The following is a 24,299-nucleotide window of genomic DNA, read 5'->3' on the forward strand; positions in this document are numbered from 1 at the left end:
GAGTGTGCCAAGCAATTGTAGAGGGCCATATAAAGAAGGGCCTTATAGTTTGAGAGCCAATGATATATTGTGTACTTAATAGTGTTGAGGATTTCATGTTGTTAGAGGTAAGCATAAGTTGTCCACCTGACAGTAGACATCCAATCACAATCCCAACCCTTATAGAAAGTATATTTAGATGTTCCTCTTGATCCTATTGCAACCCCTCGTAGGTTTTTCTGATTTGCCACGTAGTATGACATCATGTATGACGAATTGCAGGTATATAAATATGATTTTTTTGTGAAATCTACAGAGAGCTCGAGTGAACGTCCGTTGTTGTCCATTGTAACTCCCTTTTTTAGATAATTGTTAATTAGGCAGCAACCTTTGCCATCTTCCTGAGTTGGTTCGATTATTTGGTGTCAGAGTTATTCTGCATCCCATCCATTGCATGCACGCTATCCAAAGGGCTCTGAGCTCAAGCGTCTACCAGAACAGAAACTAACAGCTGTGTAAAGGCTGTACTAGAGAAACACTACATCATCGTTTAATGGAATGTATTAGTTGTGAACACTTACACAAGAGCATTTTAGAGACGTTTGTTCACTATTTGGATACCATCCATATCACTGAGTGTTTGCTTAGCCGTGTAATGGGTTCCTCCTTAGCCGTATGTCTTGCCACCATTAATCTCTGGTACAACATGAAAGAGAGGTTAGCAAGAGATAACTTTATTCAGATTACATGAAAGACATTATATCACTTTTATCCCAATGATGCTTAGAGCCAACTGTAATTTTAAATATTACTGTAACAGTATTATTGATAGAGGAGTTTATTCCCATTTGTATTGATTGTATATAAATGTGATTGTTTTTTAAAACTGCCTATCTCACTATGCATTGTTAAGGTTAATTATGATATTTGTATTTTAACTTTCTTATTGAATGCTTTGAGTAACAGTGTCAAAGGTTTATTTAAAAGGTAACACACTATAAATAATTTCGGAAAAAAAATATTTTAGAGACAACAAAGAGTTGTTGGTTGGAATGTGTTTGGCAACCACAGCCACCTGTCCACTGTATTTGCTTAGTGATCTTCCATTATCCATGTTTAAATGTTGTTCTTTTTCCATCTTGACACCTTTATCACATGGTCATTAATACTCTTAGATACTTGTCGCCTTTGCATCCACACACAACATCCACATCCACCAATATGCTGATGACGCACAGCATTACCTCAAGATTGACTCCATCAAGGACATTCTTAGGCTCAAAACCTGCCTCTTGCTGATCCAGTCTTGGATGTCCAGTGCATACTTGAAGCTCATCCACTCCAAGGCCGAATTCCTACTCCTCACCAACAACACTGAACACCCAGACATTCAGACTTGGCTATCAACCATGACATCTGAGTGCTTCACACCCAGGCTCCACTCCTGTTCCAAGTCCATCGGGTTCCACATCGACGAACATCTCTCCTTCAAGAACCCATAGCTAAGAAAACTCAGACACCTTGGTATCAGATATCTCCCCTGAGAAAAGTCAAACCCTTCCTCCCTCCGGACAGCTTTATATCCACTGTTCAAACCGTGGTCCTGTTGCACCGGGATGGGGGCAATGCACTCCTCGTAGGCCTCCCGTCATCCTCCCTTGTGCCCCTGTGAAGTGTCCTACAGGTGGCCGCATGCCTCATCAACGGTCTATGCGGATACAACCACATCATCCCGCCCCGCATCGCCCATCACTGGCTACCACTTCACTCATAAATCACCTTCAAGTCTTGCTGCATCAGTTATAAGGTGGCCACTCTCAAGTCACCCAGCTACCTCTCAGAGAAACTCTGCATCTCCGGTGGACAGCAAACCACCAGAAGCCAGAACACTTACAGAATTGAAATCCACAGCTGCAAAAAGGAAAGGATCAGAAAACAAGTCTTCTCTGCCTATGCCCCAAGCCTATATAACCTCCTCCCTGTTGATATCAAACTCGCCCTCTCTCTCCTACAATTTCAAAAATAACTCAAGGCCCACGTTTTCAGGGAGTCTCTCCTCAACACCTAGACCATCACATCGCCCCTTGCGCGACCTGACTCGCTAGATGCCGCCCGCCCCTCTCTTGCCTACCACAGCTGTACCCCTCCTGTCTCCCCTTCTGTATCCTACCCTCCGCTGTATATCTGTTCTGTTGTTATTTCTGAAAAGTGCTCTGTTGTGCATCTGTAATGTTGTACTTCTCTGTAAAGCACTCCATTACATATCTGTATTGGTGTATACCTCTGTAAAGCGCTCCATTGCTTCTCGAAACTAGGTCAGCGCTCAATAAATACCATAGTAATGATGATAATAATAATAATTATATCACTCCTACACCCTTAAATCCTTGTCCTTATGGCTCATCACCATATTGTAGGTGTTATCATATTTAATCATGATAACACTATAACCATGGTTTCTATTGCTACCCAAATAAGGACATGCTCATTTCTGTAAACAAAGGATAATAATAATGGGTTTGACAATATTACTCTTTTTAATAATTGAAAGTCTGTGACTCACGAGGATAGAAGCATGTTCTTTTATTCAGTCTTAGTCCGTAGGTTTCAAGTACAGGGGAAGGAGAAGACCCACTGGTCCCCACCACCCAGATAGCTCTTCCAGCTGTAACTCCTGGAACCTCCCGAAGGGTACCTTCCATACTATGCAAGCATTGCAGCACTCACTCTGCCATCACAGGTACAGCCTCACCAACACAGGGTATCGGGTAATATTATCCCCACCAAAAATATCGCGTATATATGGTCGTCGGGAACGGCCATAGGCGATATTTTTAGTGGGGATAATATCTGGGGTTTTTTGGAGCGGGGGTTGCAGGGGTGTCCCCCGCTCCCTTTAAAATAATATGGGGGTTGCAGGGGTGTCCCCCATAGGTTTCATGCCTTAATATCGCCGCAAAAATATGGTGATATTTTTGTATGGCAATATTTTTGCGGGGATATTAACACATGGAACCCAACACAGGGAGAAATGAAGGGAATACAAGACACTACACAACTCCCTTTCTTCCAAAATCAAAACTTACAGAGGAATAAGGTATGGGATGGAGCAAGATACCACACACACCTCCCTATCAACCAAACACAGAACCATAAGTGATCATATCCACAGCAGAGATAGAGATGGAGAACAAAAGCGCAGACAACGCACTGCTATCTTGTAAGAGGTGAGGGACAAATATGACTAAAGAACAAACATCCCAACCGGATCCAGAGATCAGGGACCACATAGACAGATAACCTACACAGACTCTATGACCGGGTGAGGGAACACCCACAATTAGGACTGACTATTATGCTGGGGGACAAACACATACATAACACACCAATCTCTCCCAAAATACACACAACCGGGGGGGCGCTGTTGCGCACAGACGGATTGGCAGCTTCCATGTGAGCTCCAGCAGTGTCCAGGGCCGAAAAGCCTACATAACCCATTTATTCACTCCGGTTTGGTGCTATTTTTACACAGAACGTGTAACTATACCTCTGGACAGCCCACGTGAAATTTGGGCCCGGACGGTGAAGCGAGAGCTGAGTTGTGGACCCAGGAGTACCTCGAGGCAGCGAGAGGCGCGCCTGCCGCGGAGGGAAGGGAGGAGCCCGGCACCGGAAAAACTCGAGTGGTGGCAGTAACGGTCGGGGCAGCCTGCCCAGGGAGGAGGAATCGCGGGCGCCCCGGTCCTCGTTGAGCATCTACGGACGCCACCCACCAACACCACAGCAGCGACACATGTGAAGGGAGGAATCGCCCTCCCCCAGCCCATCGGCCCACGGTGGCGAAGGTAAGCCGGGCCTGGGCCTCGGCTGGAATCCTGTGCCGTGCCCTCCGCTCAGCTCGCGGGCAGCTCTGAAGCTACAGGAGACAATGAGGGGGGGTGGTCGTCCGTCCCCCAACAAACATATTCCACTCCACCATATACAACAGAACGTTGGAACGTGCGAACGGGGGTTGAGGGGAGCCAAGCGGGGTAACACCCTGACCCCGCTTAATCTACCACCGGATGGAGGGAATGCTGGAAGATCGAGTCCCCGCCCATCCATCTTAGCCCAGCCTCAGAACTACGAAGCAAGTGGCTTCAGCAAGTTAGGAAAGTGTACTACTCCGAATACTCGTCCCAGATCCGAAACGATGCCCAAAAACTTTGGCCATAAAAGGAGCAGAGGGACTATGGATAGGTTCACGACTACAATGCAGAAAGATGTCGAGCCTGAAAGGGAGGGAGAAACGCCCGCACAGGCGGAACAGATTCCCTCTGCCTCCATGATGGATCCTCAGGCAGTTTTTCAAGCTATGCAGCAGGGTTTCGCAGCGTTGACAGACAAGCTGGATGGTATCACGGCCAGTGTTGTGAGTATTAAAAGGCAACTCGACAAAACAACAGCTCGCATGACAGAGGCTGAGACAAGAATATCAGGCACAGAGGACGCTATGGAAACCCTGAAGACAACGGTGTCAACGATGCCCATCGAGCTATTGACAGTAAAATTCAAGTGTGAAGATTTGGAAGCAAGATCCCGAAGAAATAATGTCTGTATTATCGGTGTTCCGGAGGGGGCTATTAAGGGATAAATGGAGAAAGCGGTGGAGGACCTCCTGCGCACACTACTGGGGGCTGGGGGAGCCGGGTTGGTCGCCTGTGTTTATGGTGGAAAGAGCACACAGGTCTCTAGCTCCAAAGCCGAAACCTGGGGCATACCCCAGACCCATTATAGCGCGCATACTAAACTACAGGGATAGAGACCTGATCCTAAAAACAGCCAGGGAAAAACAAGAACTGAAATGGGAAGCCAACAATATACGCATCTTCCCGGACTTCACCCTGGCGGTTCAACAGGAGAGAAAGCAATTCTCAGGAAACAAGAAAATGCTACGTGAGCGACAAGTACAATATGCAATGCTCTACCCCGCAAGGCTCAAAATTCAACACCAAAATAAATCATACTTCTTCACATTCCCAGAAGAGGCCGCGAGCTTCATAGAGACACATATCCCCCCAAATAATAGACATACCTGAAAGAAGAACTATCGAAGTGTTCATAAGGCTAGACAGCCGCTGCGGCGTACAAGAAGGCAGAAGGAATGGCGCTGACTTAGGCTCCTTTGGGAGCCCCACACTGCAGAGGATGTAACCCAGGACTCAAAACATATGGAAAGCGTTCATACATAGACGTCAGAATAAATGAAAGAAACAAGCCTGAAGTGGAGGTAACGCCCATACATGATAATGGCTTGGGCACTGGAGATGCCCTAGCACCCCCTGTAGCAGGTGCTCATGTTGTTGTTGGGAGGTGAGGGGGGGAACTCAAAGGCACAGTTGAATTTTGGGGGACTGTGAGGGTGGGGGGCGGGACTGACAAGGGGAAGCTGGGTTCTTGTTATGTGAAGGAGGTTGGTAACACAAAAAGCGCACAGGTTCTAGGCACAGAAAATCTTAAGCATAAAGCAGAGCTACATTTGTGTAAAGGCACATTCAAGCTCCCCATAGATAATGGCTAAACCAGACAAGGGAGGTATTAATGTGCTGAGTTGGAATGTAAGGGGGCTGGGCTCCAAGATCAAGAAAAGGAAGATTATGGCCTATCTTAACAGACAGGCCGCTACGATAATCTTCCTACAAGAGACCCACACAGGACCCAGACAGGGCGAACAGCTGATACCAAATTGGGGGACTCACCAGTATTTCACAACCTACTCTAGCAGAGCGAGAGGGGCTGCAATACTAATACATAAAGTGCTGCCGTTCGTCTGCATCAAGGCCGAATGTGACCCAGATGGGAGGTTCGTTTTGCTGCACGGTAAGCTCTACGACAGGGAGATAGTATTCCTTAATATATATGGACCAAATATTGACCTACCAGACTTCTATTGTTCAGTATTTGATAAGCTAGCGAGATATCCTACGGCCCGGGAGCTATGTGGGGGAGACATCAACACAATTCTGGATGTACAATTAGATCGCTCATTGACACAAAATCTAAACCCCAGCAGGAAACATACTACTCTACTGTCCACGACACACACTCCAGAATTGACCTATGGCTGATAGACACAGACAGCATGGCATGGGTAACAGATACACATATACACCCTAGGACCTACTCAGATCACTCTCCGATACATTTGACATTGCAAATCCCAGACAAGATCAGGGACCGACCACCTTGGAGATTCAAACCGGCGGCCCTAAGGGATCTAGTATATAAAGACTCTATGGCGCGATACATACAGGAATACTTCGAGATCAATGAACACTCGGTATCAAGTCAGGATACACTATGGCAGGCATTTAAGGTATGCTTAAGAGGTCAGTCGATATCCATAGAGGGGGGAATTCTCAAGGACATTCGGACTAGACTGGCTAGGTTAGAAGCACAACTATCATTACTGTAGACCCAATATGCTCTGTCCTCCTCCCCTCATCTGGGTACAGAAATAAAGACTAAGCTAGATGAGTTCCGAGAAGCAGCAGACCAAGAGATCAGGTACTTTGACAGACCCACGGTGGCGCGTAGATATGGAGAAGCGGAACGCCCGGGGAAACTATTAGCCAGAATGGTGCGCGGGGAGAGAGGCCCCACGAACATACCTTGTATTGAACTAACAGATGGCACGATGTCCACAGATCAGGAGAAACTGAAAGAAACATTCTACACGTTCTATAAAGAATTATACTCCCCCCAGTGCTCTGTCACAGAGGCTGAGATAGAACAATACCTCTCTCAGATACCGACAATGCTTATAGCGGATGTGACTAGGGAATCGCTGGAAGAACCTATAACAGTGGTGGAAATAGGTGCAGCAATAAAAGCACTCCCCAACGGGAAAGCCCTGGGCTCTGATGGGCTAGGAGCTGAATTCTACAAAGAAGTCAGTCAGCTACTAGTTCCCAGACTGCATGCTGTCTGGACGGAAGCACTAGATAAGGGCGAACTCTCAGAATCTACTAGAGAAGCAATGATCACACTTTTGCTTAAATCAGGGAAACCTCCTGAAGAATGTGGATCGTACCGACCACTGTTCTTAATAAATACAGATGCCAAAATCCTAGCAAAAATACTAGCAACCAGACTCACACCATTGATACCATATATGGTTCACGAGGACCAGGCCGGTTTTGCACTGGGTAGATCCACAGCAACAAATATAAGAAGATGTCACCAAATAATAACCACAATGCCCCCTGCCACTCAGGGAATAGCTGTCTCCCTTGACATGAGGAAGGCGTTTGACACAGTCTCCTGGCCCTTTCTTTTTGGAGTGCTACGGAACTATGGGTTCGGTCCAAAATTCATAAAATGGATCCGGATACTATACACAAGACCCTACGCAAGGATTAGAGTCAATGGGTCCCTCACAGACATACTGGAATTGTTGGGTGGCACCAGACAGGGTTGCCCACTCTCCCCATTACTCTTCGCGCTGGTGATAGAACCACTAGCAGACATAGTTAGGTCACGTTACAGTACGTTCGGGCTAACACTTGAGGGCAAACTCCATATTATAACGCTATATGCAGACGACATTCTACTATACCTTAAGAATCCAGATCGCACACTTGGCAGGGTGCTGGCAGAAGTGGGAAAGTTCGTGGAATACTCAGGGTTGCGCCTTAACCCTAATAAGTCAGAGATATTCCCGCTCACAGATAACACCACACAACCCCAAAACCTACATGGTCTTTTATGGAACCCGGTACATATTGTTTATTTAGGAGCTCATATAGCCAGAACTCCCCAACTATCCCATGCACTGAACTACACGACACTCGCTGATGCACTGTGCGCCAAGATGAACCGCTGGAATGTGTTACCTATATCATTGGCCGGGAGGATAGCCTTGATAAAAATGGTGATATTGCCGAAACTTTTCTACCTTTTTAGCACAGTGCCAGTATGGCCAGGCCGTGCTCTGTTCTCTAGAATTAACAGCGCCTGCATAACATTTGTATGGGGAGGGCACCCCAGGCTGAGTTGGAGGGTATTAACAGACACACACTCCAGAGGCAGACTGATGGCACCAGATATGGAACTATACTACCTAGCAGCGCAGGCACACCATGCGGCTGGGTGGGCCACATGTTTTCTCAACTCCGCCCCCCCACCCCCCGCAGTGAGGGAGCACGAGGCGATGCTGGCTCTTCATGGGATAACAAAGCCCACCCCTAAACAATACAACTCGACAAACCCATCCAGGGTTACTATCACGGCATGGTCCGAATTGTTGACTTATTCGGACCCGGTAAGCTATACCATCCGAGTATGCCAATATGGGGGACCCACACACAACCTTCGCTATTGAGAGTGAAATGGTAATGCACTGGAGTGCTAGAGGTGTCACCCAGTGGGGGCAGTTGTTCCCAAATCGTAGCTTTCTCCAATGGGAGGACATTAAAGATGTAGTAGGAAACACGAATACACGTAAACAGCAATACCATAGGGTGGCAGCCTTCGCACAACATATGTACCCAACATTCCCAAAGGAACCTGAGATAAATATGGCACTAGGTTATATATTCACGGGAAGGACCCAGAAAATAACTGCCTCCACTCTTTACAAAACCATACTGAAAATACGCCCAGCGGTGACTCATGCAGCTAAGGGCAAGTGGGAACACGACCTGGGGCAGTCGATAGAAGACCAGGAATGGTCCAGGATCTGCGCAATGACCAAATGAATATCCTGTAATGCACGGTTCAAGCTGATTCATTATAAAATAGTCCATAGGACACATTACACACCGTCCAGACTCAAGCAAATTTATCCCGCCTTGGCGGGTACCTGCCCAAGATGTAACTCTGAGAACGCAAACATATTTCACATGCTATGGGACTGTGCCAAGTTGAGACAATACTGGTCAGAGGTTTGTGGGGCACTGGATAAGATGGCGGACCAACCGGTGAAATGGACACCATAGATCTGCATGTTGGGGGCTGAAGGGAAAATGAACCCGACATGGCGGAAAGTATTGAATATAAGCCTGCTAATAGTGAAAAGGGTCATTCTAATGAGATGGAAGAATGCACAGTCACCCACATTAGAAGACTGGAACAGAGACATGGTGTAGGTCAACGATACTGAAGAACTGTACATAGACTCAATTATGGCCCCCTGTAGACCCAGAAACATTTGGTCCCAATATAAACAATATCTGGTGGAACTGGCAGACCTCGAAAAACCGAGCACTGAAGAGAATTGACCTGTATATGTATTTATGCTTAAATAATCGAATGTTATAAATGTACATGCATAACCTGTGTGCAAATATAAATAAAGTTGTTAAAAAAAAACATACACACAACCTGACTAGCCATTGGAAATGGAAGTCAAGTTGCCCGTCAATACAACATCTCAGCAGCATACACCATATGTTATGCGTGCAAGCACTGCCATGTTATCTTCCATTTCTGATACTCAATTGATTAAGTGGCAATCCCTTCTAGTACCGGGACCCAGCACAGTGCCATCATAGAATGCTTATCACCACATAGTGCCACAAATAGAATGCCACTACAGTTCAGGAACCGTTCACATTAGCACCAGAAATCCATCAGAAACACAGAATTGCACCGTCACCCCTTCTCCTCATACACACAGGAGTTTCAATCACTCTACATGCATATCCTCCCACACCCAAGGGAAGAATAACATGACAACTATATCTGGAGCCCTCATCAACGCAAGATCTCTCATGACACATACATCAGAAATTGCTGACATACTAGCCATTGATGATGTTGACTTCATGGCAGTCACTGAATCCTGGCTCCATGATGCAGCAGGCCCCACCCTCATGCTAGCCATTCCAGATAACTACCAAATACTTAGAGTAGACAGACCCAATGCCAGAGGATGCGGCCTAGCTATTATAGCTAAAACTAACCTGGCAATAAGACTAACCACACCTCCTCAAATCAAATCCTGTGAAATACTATCTGCCCAAATGCCCATATCTAATAACTGCTAGACCTCCAGGGCCAATAGGCACTCGAGGAGGACTTATCCAATCTCCTTACTAACAATACTAAGGACTCTACACAACTTCTACTCTTGGGAGACTTAAACCTGGGCTTCAACGACCCTGAGGACAAACACACCCAATCATTTGAAGCAATCCTAACTGAACATGGCCTCACCCAAAAAGTTCTTGCTCCCACGCACACCAAAGGGAGAACATTAGACTGGGTCACCAATCTAAACTGTAATATTACTATCACTAAAACAACACTGCAACCTTGGACCAACCACCACCTAATTAGCTTCTCCTCCACAATAGAGCCTCAAAAGTTAACTAATTGAGCTATGGCACCTCCCCTCTCGACAAGAAGTAAAAAAGACATCACAGCTGAAAAATAACTTCCTCACCTTCTCCCTACCATCTCCTCTCTCAATAACAACTCACCCTAATGCTTTAGTAGAGGCCTTCAACAAAACTATGACCATGGCCCTTGACACTATTGCACCAATCAAACTGCGCACAAGTAAACAAAAAACCCACCTTAACACCTGGTTCACCCCCCAGTTTAAAGAATTACGGCTTCAGAAAAGAAAACTCCAATTTATGTGGCAACACTCCTCTACGGCCGAAAACAATCCTCACTAAAAGGAATATGTTCAATGACAGAATTTCAAAGGCCAATTCCAGCACCAAGGAGTTATTCACCATCTTCTGTGAAATGGAAACCCCCATTCCACCCACAGACAATGTCCCTAAAGATAAACAATTGTGCACTAGTTTCCAAAATGCTTTATCTAATAAAATAGCCACCATACAGACCAAAATACCCAACAAAAAAGCCTCCCTGCTCTCCACCAAAATGCAATCAACCCTACCTACTGCATTACCTAGAACCGACACACCTTTCAGATTCACTAATATCGCTATACTAGAAACTGAGAAAGTCATACGTTCTCAAAGCCCAGCACAAATCATTAAGGACACAGCCAGAGATTTAGCACCGTTTATCTCTAAACTAATGAATGCCTCCTTTAAGACCAGTACGGCCCCTAACAACCTCAAAGGATCGTGGGTTGTTCCCCTACTGAAGAAACAGACATTAGACCTATCCATCCCGACAAATAATAGACCAATCATTACGGTTCCATTCCTCCTCAAAATAATTGACAGAGTATCATTCAGAACCATCTTGAAACTACCCACTTACTAGATTCCCGCCAATCCAGATTCAGACCACAACATGGTACTGAAATGCCACTAATTGATTTAAAGACTCAAATCGACGAGCTGAAGGACAAAGGTAAAACAGCTATGCTACTCCTCCTCGACCTATTAGCAACATTTGACTTGGTGGATCATGCAGTGTTATGCAAACATCTTGCGCCAGCCGTCCATTTCTCAAGTGATGCTATAGCCTGGGTACAATCCTTCCTAGCCAACCATACGATAACAGTGTTCTCCCCCTCAGCATCCGCAGACCCAATCCAAAGTACCTGTGGTGTTCCACAGGGATCATGCGTCTCACTGACAATGTATAACATCTTTACCAAGCCACTCTTCGACAAATTGGACAGACTGGGTATTGCCTACACTAATTATGCAGACGATACCCAGAGCCTGATACCCCTTTTGGGCAATTTTGATGTGGACATGGTCTTGGTAAACAAGATATACCTCCTCATTCAGGCATGGATGGAATCACATGGCCTCTGCCTGAATGACGATAAAGAAGAGAACCTGATTATGGGCTCGAGCGCCAACCTAAAAAACATAGGCTCAGCTACGCCTTATTCAATATTGATGGCAACGTAATTATAGCAACTGAGGTAAAAACACTAGGATGTTACCTTGACTCCACCTTATCACAAAAAAAACAAGTTAGCGCCATGGCATCTTCAACTGCTTCTACATGCAAATCTGTCAGGGCTTGCAGACCCTTCCTCTCTAAAGCTAACTGCAGCACGCTCGCCAATGCATTAATAATGTCTATACTAGACTATTTTAACGCTCTATACATAGGGGCCAATAAATACATCGTAGATAAAATGCAAACATTACAAAATAATGAAAGAAGGTGGGTGAGGCGCGCACTCCCGGTCCTGGTCAATTGAACCTGTTGCAAAAAATAAGTAGCTGGGTCACATCCCAAAATGGACAAATATTCACAGGGTTAGATCCCTTCTGCTGCAAATCAGGTACTCAGTATTAACAGGGTTAGATCCCTTGCTGCAAATCAGGTACTCAGTAATAACAGGGTTAGATCCCTCAGCTGCAGTTCTGTGGTCTGTAGTTGTTCTCCTCCTAGCGCTTTCTTATCTCAAATAATCATCAGGGAGGCTGTTGAGCATGTGTGTCTAATTAGACTCAAAGGATTCTGGTAGCTGTAGTGAAAACGTTTTTTTCTGTTCAGGTGACCAGCAACCGACACCCCTCCAAAGCACAAGTCCTTCCCAAATTTGGGGGAGGGGAGAGAACCATCTTTATGATTCTCCAAAGTGGGGCACAGTCACCCCGTGGCGCTGCCTCTGGAGCCCGGGACTCCCATAGCATTCAGTACAAAAAAGAAGGTGGGTGAGGCGCGCACTCCCGGTCCTGGTCAATTGAACCTGTTGTAAAAAATATAAGTAGCTGGGTCAAATCCCAAAATGGACAAAAATTCACAGGGTTAGATCTCTTCTGCTGCAAATCAGGTACTTAGTAATAACAGGGTTAGATCCCTTGCTGCAAATCAGGTACTCAGTAATAACAGGGTTAGATCCCTCGGCTGCATTTCTGTGGTCTGTAGTTGTTCTCCTCCTAGCGCTTTCTTATCTCAAATAATCATCAGGGAGGCTGTTGAGCAGGTGTGTCTAATTAGACTCAAAGGATTCTGGTAGCTGTAGTGAAAACGTTTTTTTTCTGTTCAGGTGACCAGCAACCGACACCCCTCCAAAGCACAAGTCCTTCCCAAATTTGGGGGAGGGGAGAGAACCATCTTTATGATTCTCCAAAGTGGGGCACAGTCACCCCATGGTGCTGCCTCTGGAGCCCGGGACTCCCATAGCATTCAGTACAAAAAAGAAGGTGGGTGAGGCGCGCACTCCCGGTCCTGGTCAATTAAACCTGTTGCAAAAAATAGGTAGCTGGGTCACATCCCAAAATGGACAAATATTCACAGGGTTAGATCCCTTCTGTTGAAAATCAGGTACTCAGTATTAACAGGGTTAAATCCCTTGCTGCAAATCAGGTACTCAGTAATAACAGGGTTAGATCCCTTGCTGCAAATCAGGTACTCAGTAATAACAGGGTTAGATCCCTCGGCTGCATTTCTGTGGTCTGTAGTTGTTCTCCTCCTTGCGCTTTCTTATCTCAAATAATCATCAGGGAGGCTGTTGAGCAGGTGTGTCTAATTAGACTCAAAGGATTCTGGTACCTGTAGTGAAAACGTTTTTTTTCTGTTCAGGTGACCAGCAACCGACACCCCTCCAAAGCACAAGTCCTTCCCAAATTTGGGGGAGGGGAGAGAACCATCTTTATGATTCTCCAAAGTGGGGCACAGTCACCCCGTGGCGCTGCCTCTGGAGCCCGGGACTCCCATAGCATTCAGTACAAAAAAGAAGGTGGGTGAGGCGCGCACTCCCGGTCCTGGTCAATTGAACCTGTTGTAAAAAATATAAGTAGCTGGGTCAAATCCCAAAATGGACAAAAATTCACAGGGTTAGATCCCTTCTGCTGCAAATCAGGTACTTAGTAATAACAGGGTTAGATCCCTTGCTGCAAATCAGGTACTCAGTAATAACAGGGTTAGATCCCTCGGCTGCATTTCTGTGGTCTGTAGTTGTTCTCCTCCTAGCGCTTTCTTATCTCAAATAATCATCAGGGAGGCTGTTGAGCAGGTGTGTCTAATAGACTCAAAGGATTCTGGTAGCTGTAGTGAAAACGTTTTTTTTCTGTTCAGGTGACCAGCAACCGACACCCCTCCAAAGCACAAGTCCTTCCCAAATTTGGGGGAGGGGAGAGAACCATCTTTATGATTCTCCAAAGTGGGGCACAGTCACCCCGTGGCGCTGCCTCTGGAGCCCGGGACTCCCATAGCATTCAGTACAAAAAAGAAGGTGGGTGAGGAGCGCACTCCCGGTCCTGGTCAATTGAACCTGTTGTAAAAAATATAAGTAGCTGAGTCAAATCCCAAAATGGACAAAAATGCACAGGGTTAGATCCCTTCTGCTGCAAATCAGGTACTTAGTAATAACAGGGTTAGATCCCTTGCTGCAAATCAGGTACTCAGTAATAACAGGGTTAGATCCCTCGGCTGCATTTCTGTGGTCTGTAGTTGTTCTCCTCCTAGCGCTTTCTTATCTCAAATAATCATCAGGGAGGCTGTTGAGCAGGTGTGTCTAATTAGACTCAAAGGATTCTGGTAGCTGTAGTGAAAACGTTTTTTTTCTGTTCAGGTGACCAGCAACCGACACCCCTCCAAAGCACAAGTCCTTCCCAAATTTGGGGGAGGGGAGAGAACCATCTTTATGATTCTCCAAAGTGGGGCACCGTCACCCCGTGGCGCTGCCTCTGGAGCCCGGGACTCCCATAGCATTCAGTACAAAAAAGAAGGTGGGTGAGGCGCGCACTCCCGGTCCTGGTCAATTGAACCTGTTGTAAAAAATATAAGTAGCTGGGTCAAATCCCAAAATGGACAAAAATTCACAAGAGTATATGGGCAGTAGCAGAGATTACACAAAGGGACCACAATTACTGTGACTCAAGCAAACACTGACTCAAGGTTTCAGGTAGAAAAATATAAGTACATTTATTTTTAAACTATTTGTTGTAAACACAACACTTCTATTAAACTGAAACAAAAACCACACATCAAATATACTACAACTAACCAATTCACTTTGTACAGTATGTCTCAAGATAAGTACCCTGTGTTTGAATGAACAAGTGTTATGGACAAAACACGTTACCGCGAATACGACTGCGATCACTTTTTGACAGTTTGGTCTACTTAATAAATGCGTATCCATGACATGAAATGCTATCGGGGCAAAAACACAATTAGCACCTGAGATACCCAGAGGGAGTTGGAGGCAAAAATCACAGGCAATATTTTGGTTAGGCAGACAGATCGAGAAACACTCAGAGACAGGAGTTCAAAGTCAAAGGGCCAGAGCCAGGGTCAAGTGGCACCGGGAGCCTGTTGCTGAAGATCACACAGTCAGACAGTTCACGATTCAACGTAGCCAAAAGTACTTCGATATTGTCAATGTTCGGAAGAAAAAGTTATAAGGAGGGAAGACATGGGCAAGCCTTGAAGATGAAGAAAAGGGGTTCACCCAGTTTCCTCAAGCAGAACACAGTACCTTCTTCCAATGATGCAGCTGGTGCCCTGGCAGTTGTTCCTGATGGTTTCCCGCAGACCCACGATTCCTGGAGCTTCGTCGTGAAGGAGGACATCTGAAGGGGGTCTGTACCACACAGGGATGAAGCCGGCAGCAGCGACAAGGAATATAGGGTGCACTCCTTAAAAACAGGCTCTTCATGTGGCTATCCGGACCACTACAGCAGCATGCAGTGATTTCGACCTCTGGCTGAAGAAGATGACCTTTATTCAAGTCAGGTTTTGTGAAAGCTTTTTCCCCGTTTAACAGGTGCATCATGTCTGTTAGGCGGTGGGCCTGATGAGCTTCTCTCTTTATGCCTTTGCCTGTCTCCTTATGTTCACGCACAGCCAAATGGTGTAGGATCCTTTCTTTGGTACTGGCACAATAGTCGATACCCATGGTATGGGCCCTGATGCTGGCTCGATGATGCCCTGGTCCATTAATTTGTGTAGCTCCTCCTCAAACTGCCTTTGAATATTCACCAGGATGGTTATATGTGATTTTACCGACCCAAATTACAGAGTGGTACATTTTATTGCGGCCATAATACCGAAAACCACTGATTATATATATTTTTTTACTCATGGGTGGGACCCCCATGCCCTTTGTTTTTCCAGTCTTATAATGCTACCCCTACCCCATCCTGGCTAGTTTTAACTCCTTACCCCTCTACCCCATATAGTTTAATTCGTATTTTCGGTGTTTTCCGGTGTTATGTACCTCAGTGAGATGTACCACTCTGTTTTGTTTTCGGTAAAATGAATGGGTACCACCAGGATTCCTCTATGGTGCTGCGCTACTGGTTTGACAGTGCGGTGGATGTGCAGTTGGATCTGCTAATGTTTTAATGTCCCTATTCCCCTGAAAATTGCTGGGAATAACTGGTCTATCTTGTCAGTATATCTATGTATTTGTGTCCCATTACCGTGTAAAGGACATGAATTAGGCCCATGTCTATGGCCGCTTTGAAGCTTAGGATGCATCCGTTTTCTGACGCTGCCTCCAATACGTGCACAGGTGTCTTTTTTTCTTGTGCCTTGCACCTGCATGATGCTTGCGTGGTAGTGGGGTCTTCGAGCCATAAGGGTATATGTCCACGACCGGCGGATGTCGTTGTTGTGCTTTTGGTATGGTCTTGTACCCTTCATCACTGATCATGTTCACTCTGACCGCCATGTCCACTGGGTATTTGGTCTGCAGATCATTCATTTTCAGTAGTAAGGTCATATTTACATTTAAATGAACACCATTTCTCCAACAAAAGCAATCATCAACAGATCAGTAATTTTCAGTTCAAATTCAATAGTTTTACATACAGGGAAAATAAGTGGCTTTAAAGGGCAGTCCACTGCTATAGCAGATCAGTCTCACCTCTCTTGAGGTGGCATGAGTCCCTCCGGCACATTTATGCCATGATGGATAAAATTGGTTGGACGCGCACTGACGTGTTCCCAAATGTTATTATTGTACCTTTACCATGTTGTAACTCAACATTAAGTATACTTGTAAACTGCTGCGCCCAGCTACCTAAGGGTTTGGTGTGAATTACCAAATAAACAAACAAACAAAACAAGCAAACTATTCCTTCTTGGATATCCCTTAGAGGAAACTTGAGCACCCTATACCTTCATCATCAAATGATTGCTTAACTCTCACCCCTTTGGCTGTCCCTTCGGAACCAGGGCACCACCCCTTCATAAATGACATGTAGCACAGTTCAATTCCCATCTCTGCAATACTTAACATGCAGCTTATTATATCTGCCATATACCTTTTACAAGAGGACACTTGTCCTTCAAAAAAACATGCACACACAAACTTAAACATTTGTGGGGTACTTTTTTTCAGACCAAACACGCAACCTTTGCCTTAATGATTTTTATTGTCGCTGTATCTTATCCCATTTCTTTGTTGCCGCTCAATGACCTGGAAAACCTTTTAACATGTGAATCCATTATCAAAACAAAGTGCACTTATTTTCTTTAAAATATCCCCTGGAAAAAAAACACTGTTCATTTTTTGAATGCTCCCTGGTATCATCATTTAAAGACTGGAGCACAAACTGCTCATTAAATATGCACTCTCATGCCAAAAAATGTGTGTTCTCCACATTGCTAACTTTTCCATTTCCTTTTCAGTTTTGAAGGTTTTTTTTGTGCCTTGCTGTAATGGGCCTACATTTTCTGTTTATATTTCAAGACTATCAAGCAACAATGATGTATTTCATTTGAAGGCATTATGCATTTGTTATGCATCTGTTATGTTTGCTTGATGTTACTCTGCAGATATTGTTCTGTATTTTCTATTTCGATAAAATCTGAATTGCAAAAAAAAAATGCACTATAAAACGCTAGTGTTAGGGAAGGACTCCCAGGTATGCCAGAGTGATGCTGAGGGTCCAGAGACTTGGAGGGCCTAACGCCCGCCCCCGAAATAAAAGGAGGACTCAGACAGACGGCGAGTTCAAACTGCGGTTTATTACAGGCAAAACCAACAAGAACTCAGAAAAACTCCAGCATGTCACACAGTAAATGGCGCGCAGGCAATTTTTGTTAAAAAAACATGTCGCTACCCTTTCATTACTTGGCCTGTTTCCAAAAACCTATCACGGGGTGCGATTGGCTGTCAGGAGCATAATAACCTATATGGGTACCTGTATGTATTATTCTACTGGCTCTCGCATCTCAGGTGGCTGGCCTGTCCCATCCTCAATTTACTTTGCTGCAGAGTAGTGGACTTAGCATTGGTTCTTGCCCGTTGCTACCCAGCACAAGGGTACTAAACTGTGATTCTCTAGAGCTGACATCCCCAGGCCTGGGACCCGAAATGGTTCTCATCTCACTGTGCACCTTTTCATGGTGATGCAAACAATTGGGTCTGTATTGTAACTAGTGTCCACCACCTTTGCCTTATGACACCATGACTCGCTCGTCGCAACCTGCATCTAGCTGCCTGGGATCGGCTCTTCCTTCCCACCACTGATGTGGAGTCCATAGTAGTTGCCATGATTATCGAAGGAGCAGTATATATAACAGCACACTTGTTCTGGGTTGCACCACACCCACTCTCCTTCATAAAACTTAGCATCAAATGGGTTGTCCAACTTCATCGCTCCAAACAGTAACAACTTGACTGTCGCTATTCTCGCTCTTAGCTTGTCTCTTTCTGCCACAATCTCATCCCTTGCTCCTCCTATGTTCACATCCATCAGGGCCTGTATCCATATAGCTTCCTCTGCCATCTTCTTGCACTTAGTTAAACAAATCTTTATTCCACACATCTACACTGCTGCCAATACCAGTGCTCCGATTATCACCTTTAGTCCATCTGACAGCCATGATGGAATCCATGTATGCTATCCAGCTCTGGTCCTTTCCAGTCCCTTTTGCTTCTTTTTCCATTTTGGCATGCATCTGGGATAGTTGAAATACTGCTTCTGACAGCGTATCGTTGTCCTCGTCATTGGCTGGGGTGAACGTGCAACAGGAAATCCCAATTTTTACACAAAGTCCTCCTTCCGTTGCAGTAAGCAGGTCCAGAACATATCTATTCTGGAGTGCCACCAACCTTACTACTCGGATCCATTCTTTTATCATTTTGAACCCATTCACTGTGGAGCTGATTGTCACAATCAACTCCCAAAGGGAAATCTGTAGCCATTTTGCATTTGTGTATGTCTGTATTGATAGATTGATTGATTTATATTTTATTTCTATCTCGCTCGTACACACGTGTTTCAGAGCGCGACAACGCAAGGGAGGGGAACAGGGGAGAACAAAACAGCGATCTTACTAGGCCCAGTGACATTGAGAACGCGCAAGTGCATGGGAGAGGGGGGAGGGAAAAGTGCATGGAAGGGGAGAGAGGTGCAAAGGGCGAAGCAGAGGAGAAACAGATAAATAGCAATACATGAATAATAAAGACAACAAACAGTGGTAATGCAGCCAGCAATTTGCAAGTGCTAGGTTTAAGGCAGCAGACAGGGTAGGTCTGATAAGTGCAGGAAGAAAAAGTATGGATGGTATTATTGATGCAAAGAACATCTGTGTCCTGCTCACTAGTCTGTGTCTGCTGTCTGCTGGCATCTAGTGCTGTTTCTGATGATTCTGAGAAGTAATTTCCTCCTCTCTTTACTCTGCTCAATTCAGCTGGCTGGCTTCTCTTTTTTGCCTGGTTGTTCATCCTTCAGGGACCTCTTCTTCCTTTTGTTGGTGTCCATTTTCGGGAACTCATCGAGCTTTACATCCTTCTGTGGCATGACCAACAATGGCATGGTGATGTGTACCAACGAGAAAACTCCTCCCCAGTTGGGTGGCAGCTTCTTGTATGCCTTCGATCCGCACGCCCAGTAGTGATCCATCAGTGCTGCTGTGCGCGTCTTCATGGCTGCATGCTTCTCTATGCTCCTTTATCCAATATTTTCGCCAACTTCCACTTCACTGTTATTCTGATAACACAGTGCTGGTGTCTTCAGAGGTATTATTGACATTGGTCCAGCTTCTTTCACCAGCCAAGTCATTAAAATTGTGCTTGCTTTCCATTCCTCAGGCACTTGTCATTTTCCTCCTGTACCTTGTTCACTGGGGATTGTGCTAGTGTGAGCACTTTGCGCCCCACTACTCCACACTTCCATCCATCTTCTGTGTACACTTGGCCATACACAAGTATCTGTGGTCCCTCCCGATATAAAGGCTCTCCTCCTATTTCCTTCACTCTGGTCTATGCACACGGCAATTCCTTCAGTGTTATAGTCTTTGTCTCTCCCTTCTCGGGCCTGTCTGTAATATATAGTATTGCTTCATCTAACTGTCAATAATTGTGCAGAAAGAGATTGTGTTCTCCCATAGAAAGTGAGATATCGTCTGTGAAAGGAACAACTTCCTGAGCCCTAGAGAATCTTTGAGTGCTTTTGGCATCACCTGACAATTTAAATGCTCCTTCCCTAATGCAGGACCTAGTCGCCCCTGTGTCAACACAAAATGAAAAAGGTATGTCCCTATCACCATCCCTACGCAAGGCTCCTACGCAGGGTTGGTTGTGATCGATAGGATGGGACACATCAAGTTCATTTGTGGGCTGTCCTATTGAGGGTATACAGATATCCCATTCCCTGTAAAGGGGTTATTCCCTACCATAGTAACTCCTCCCAGTTGTCTAACAGGAACCATTGCCATGGAGTCCACATGTTCTGCTGCGTCATTACTCAGTATCTGTGCCAATTGCTGTGTGTTCTCTCGAGCCAGTGGTGCTTGTAAATACTGTGGTACTAGTGCTTGCATCTGTGGTGCTTGTACTTGTGCTTGTGGCATCTGCTGGTGTGTGCCCTGTATCTTTCCTTGCTGTTGTTAGTCGTGTGTATAATAGTCATCCTGGTCCCCTTGATATGGCTGTGGGCCTGTGCTTCCCAGTTCTGCTGCATCCCCCTGCTCCTACACACTCTTGAAATGTGTCCTTATTGCCCACACGTCCAACACTGTGACAGCTCCCTCCCTTGCCCCTTAAAACCCCCAGAAAAATCCCCTGAGCCATGCTGCACCTGCTGCTCGTATCCCCGAAACCCTCCTGGAAAGCCCCCTAGGGTTATGATGCATCTGTGGACCAAAACCGTGCCCTCATGGTTGGCCTCCTCGTCCTCAAAACCCTTGCTGTGTGTTTCCCCACCACATTAACCCTCCCCCCGTGGGTGTGCAAACTGTTGTGGTTGTTGCTGCTGCTGCAGCTATCCCTGTGTGAAGGAGCTGGTTAGTACTGCCCCTTCCATCGCGTACGTAAATAGTTTCTTCTGTACTAGTTTTGCTTTGTCTATCTTCCTGTCCTTTGCCTTTTTTTTAGCTTCTCCTGCCATATTCTACAATGGTGAACTATCGTGACCCGTATTTCTGTGCATCCTTTTGCTTCCATTCCTACCAGCTTCCTTAATTGTTTCAGGACGGGCTCTGGCAGCCCCTGGCATTGTATGTCGACAAATGCCAGACCCAGGGACACCGCAAGTGCATCTTCAGCACAGCTACCCCTCCTCTTATTTCATTATCTACCTCTATCCTGGAAAGCAGCCCTGAACATTTTCACAGCTATTCGAAATTAACTCCTGGTACGCCAGTTTGCGCTCCTTGGTCTGACGTTCTCATCATATAACTTTTACTTCCTGGCTACTCGCCAGCCCCGTCTTCACTGTGCCTACCTGATTGTCTTATCCAGCAATTTCTGCCCTGACTTACTGTGCATTACTGAGCCCCTATACACCTACCACTTTATCTACTACATCTGTCTATGTGTTGCCTCTGTTACGCTATTCGCTGAATCATTGTTCTCACTATTATGCATAAATACTGTATTGTGGCTTGTGCGGATTAGAACCGCATTACGCAGTATATTATGTATTTTGATCTGCGAGCACTGCTTAGCTAAGGGTAGTATTGTGAACAAACTCATAGAGTTGCGCCCTCCTTTGTCCTTAACGGGCTAAAGCCCTGCTAGCCTATTACATTGCAATCTGTAGGCTTCTCATGTTGATGAGCTGAAACTCAATGTAATGTTTATACTCTTACCCTGTGTGCCTAATAACATGATCACCCATACCTGTTAGCCTTGTAACAACTTGATTTCACTCAGCTTCTGTGGCTACACTGTTTACTTTGCCTGCGCAATATCACGTTTAGCTACCCACCACACTTTAAACTGAGGCCGGTTGCACCTGTCTCTCCTGAACAATATGATTATGTTTGCCCATTTTACTTGTGCTTGATTGATGCTGCGATGACTTGCTAACGCGTGACATTATGAACATAGTGTGCCACCATTGTCTCACCTAAAGATTAGTGCCTTATTGCCACCATTGTCACTATTGCCCTAACAACTGCCCACCCACAGTGCACGACCATGCTTGCTACTCCATACCAACCATTCTAGCCATTTTCCCACAACAAAGCTTTGCTTACGATATGTACTTGACTAACCTTTGAGCCTTGGTACTTGACTAACCTTTGATCCTTAGTACTAGCACAGGCACTCACCCCAAGTGTGGAACGGGTTTGTACCTAACCACATAAAACATGTTACTGCGCTACCTGCTACAGCTAATTGTTAATCTTATTGCAGCTCAGTATGTGCAGTTACCACCCTACCCTACGCTCCTACTCTCTACTCTGCATGATACTCTCTTTAGCCTTAGCACTTAGCTACTGTCACTACCTCCCTCCTCCCCAGCCCACTCCCTCTAGGTCAGAATATCACATGATGGCTAATCCCATTAGCTGCCCTAATCACATTTGGCCACCATGCCAGAGCACATCTACCTCTGCCTGTGCTTGGGGAAAGCTTTATGGACTCCATAGTTCTGTATCACTATTGACTTCCACACACTCACCCACCAACCCATACCTGAATTTCCCCACTTTATGTCTTGAACATTTTGCTATGAAACACACTCCCAACCAACCGTTCTCACTGCACCTGAGGAACCTCAAATTAGGTTCTAGACTTCGTACTCAACCTGCCACGTACAGAAGCTCATTACTACAGCGATATCAGCTATACCCACATAGCCACCCTCCTACCCTACGAACACACATCCCATATCCATACCTGTCCTCACCACTCAGGTATCCAAAGACTCTCTGATCAAATGCATTCTGATTAATGCCAGGTCCCTCACTGCGCATGCCCTAGACATCGCTGAATTTATTACCACCCAAGATCTTGACCTCCTGGCTATAACTGAGACCTGGCTTCATGCAGCTTCAGGACCTTTATTAGCCCTCACCATACCGACTGACTACACATTCATCAGATGCGACTGTAACACCAAACAGTTTAAAGGTGGATGCGTTGCTATTATTCACAAAAATTCTATCTGCATCAGAGTAACCTCGCACAAGCAGATTCCATCGGCAGAGCTCGTATCAGTCAAGTTGCCCATCTCACCCAATCAAACTGCCACCCTCCATCTAATCTACCGACCGCCCAGATCCATCACCACCTTCGCTGATGACATTACGTCCATCATCACAGACAAACCCAAAGCCAACTCCCAAATCAACCTACTGGGTGACTTTAACCTTGGCCTTTAACCTTGGCTTCCAAGATCCCAACGACCTCACAGCCTTGGACATTGCTAGCACCTTATCTGACTTGGGCTTCTCCCATCATATACAAGAACCTACCTACATCAAGGGGAGAACCCTTGGCTGGTTATTCGACTTAAACTGCAACATCAACGTACAGTCTAACTTACCTTGCTTATGGTCAGACCACCATGTGATCACGTTCAACATTAAAGCCAATGTACATAGCCTCAACCAAGACATTGCTCCTCCCATTCATGCTAGAAATAAAAGGGACATAACAATTGATAGACTTCTACCACTTATCCTACCTATCTTCAACAACGTGTCATCTTCTTGCACAGATCCCACAACGCTAGTCGATACCTACAACCAGGCTTTGCTCCAAGCCCTGAATACAATTGCCCCTCTCAAGCTAAGAAAACCTAAACCACACACTCATCTCAACTCGTGGTTCACACCACAGCTGAGATCATTGCGTAAAGAAAAGCAAACTGACGTAGCTCGCTGGTAAAGTCTCCCTTCTGATTCAAATAAGGCTAGCCTCACTTTAGCTTCCCTCAACTACAAAGAAGCCATCTTCCAAGCAAAAAAAGACACATACAAGTATATCTTGAAAGCCGAGTCAAACACCAAAGAGCTCTTAAAGATTCTGAAGGAACTTGAGACCCCAGTTACTCCTCCGGACACCTGCATCAAGGACAGCACTTGGTGTTCGAATATACAAAATGCGCTTCTCGGTAAAATCGCTACACTTCAAACTAAAATGAATGCTAAACAAAGTAGCCTTCGATCCGAGCTCTTATCTAACCCTCGCACATGTACAACCACTCCCACGCTCCACATGTACACACCCTTCAAGTTCTCACCATTAT

This window comes from Ambystoma mexicanum, chromosome 2q (assembly GCF_040938575.1).
Source record: "Ambystoma mexicanum isolate Mex_15411 chromosome 2q, UKY_AmexF1_1, whole genome shotgun sequence".
Classification (NCBI taxonomy): Eukaryota; Metazoa; Chordata; class Amphibia; order Caudata; family Ambystomatidae; genus Ambystoma; species Ambystoma mexicanum.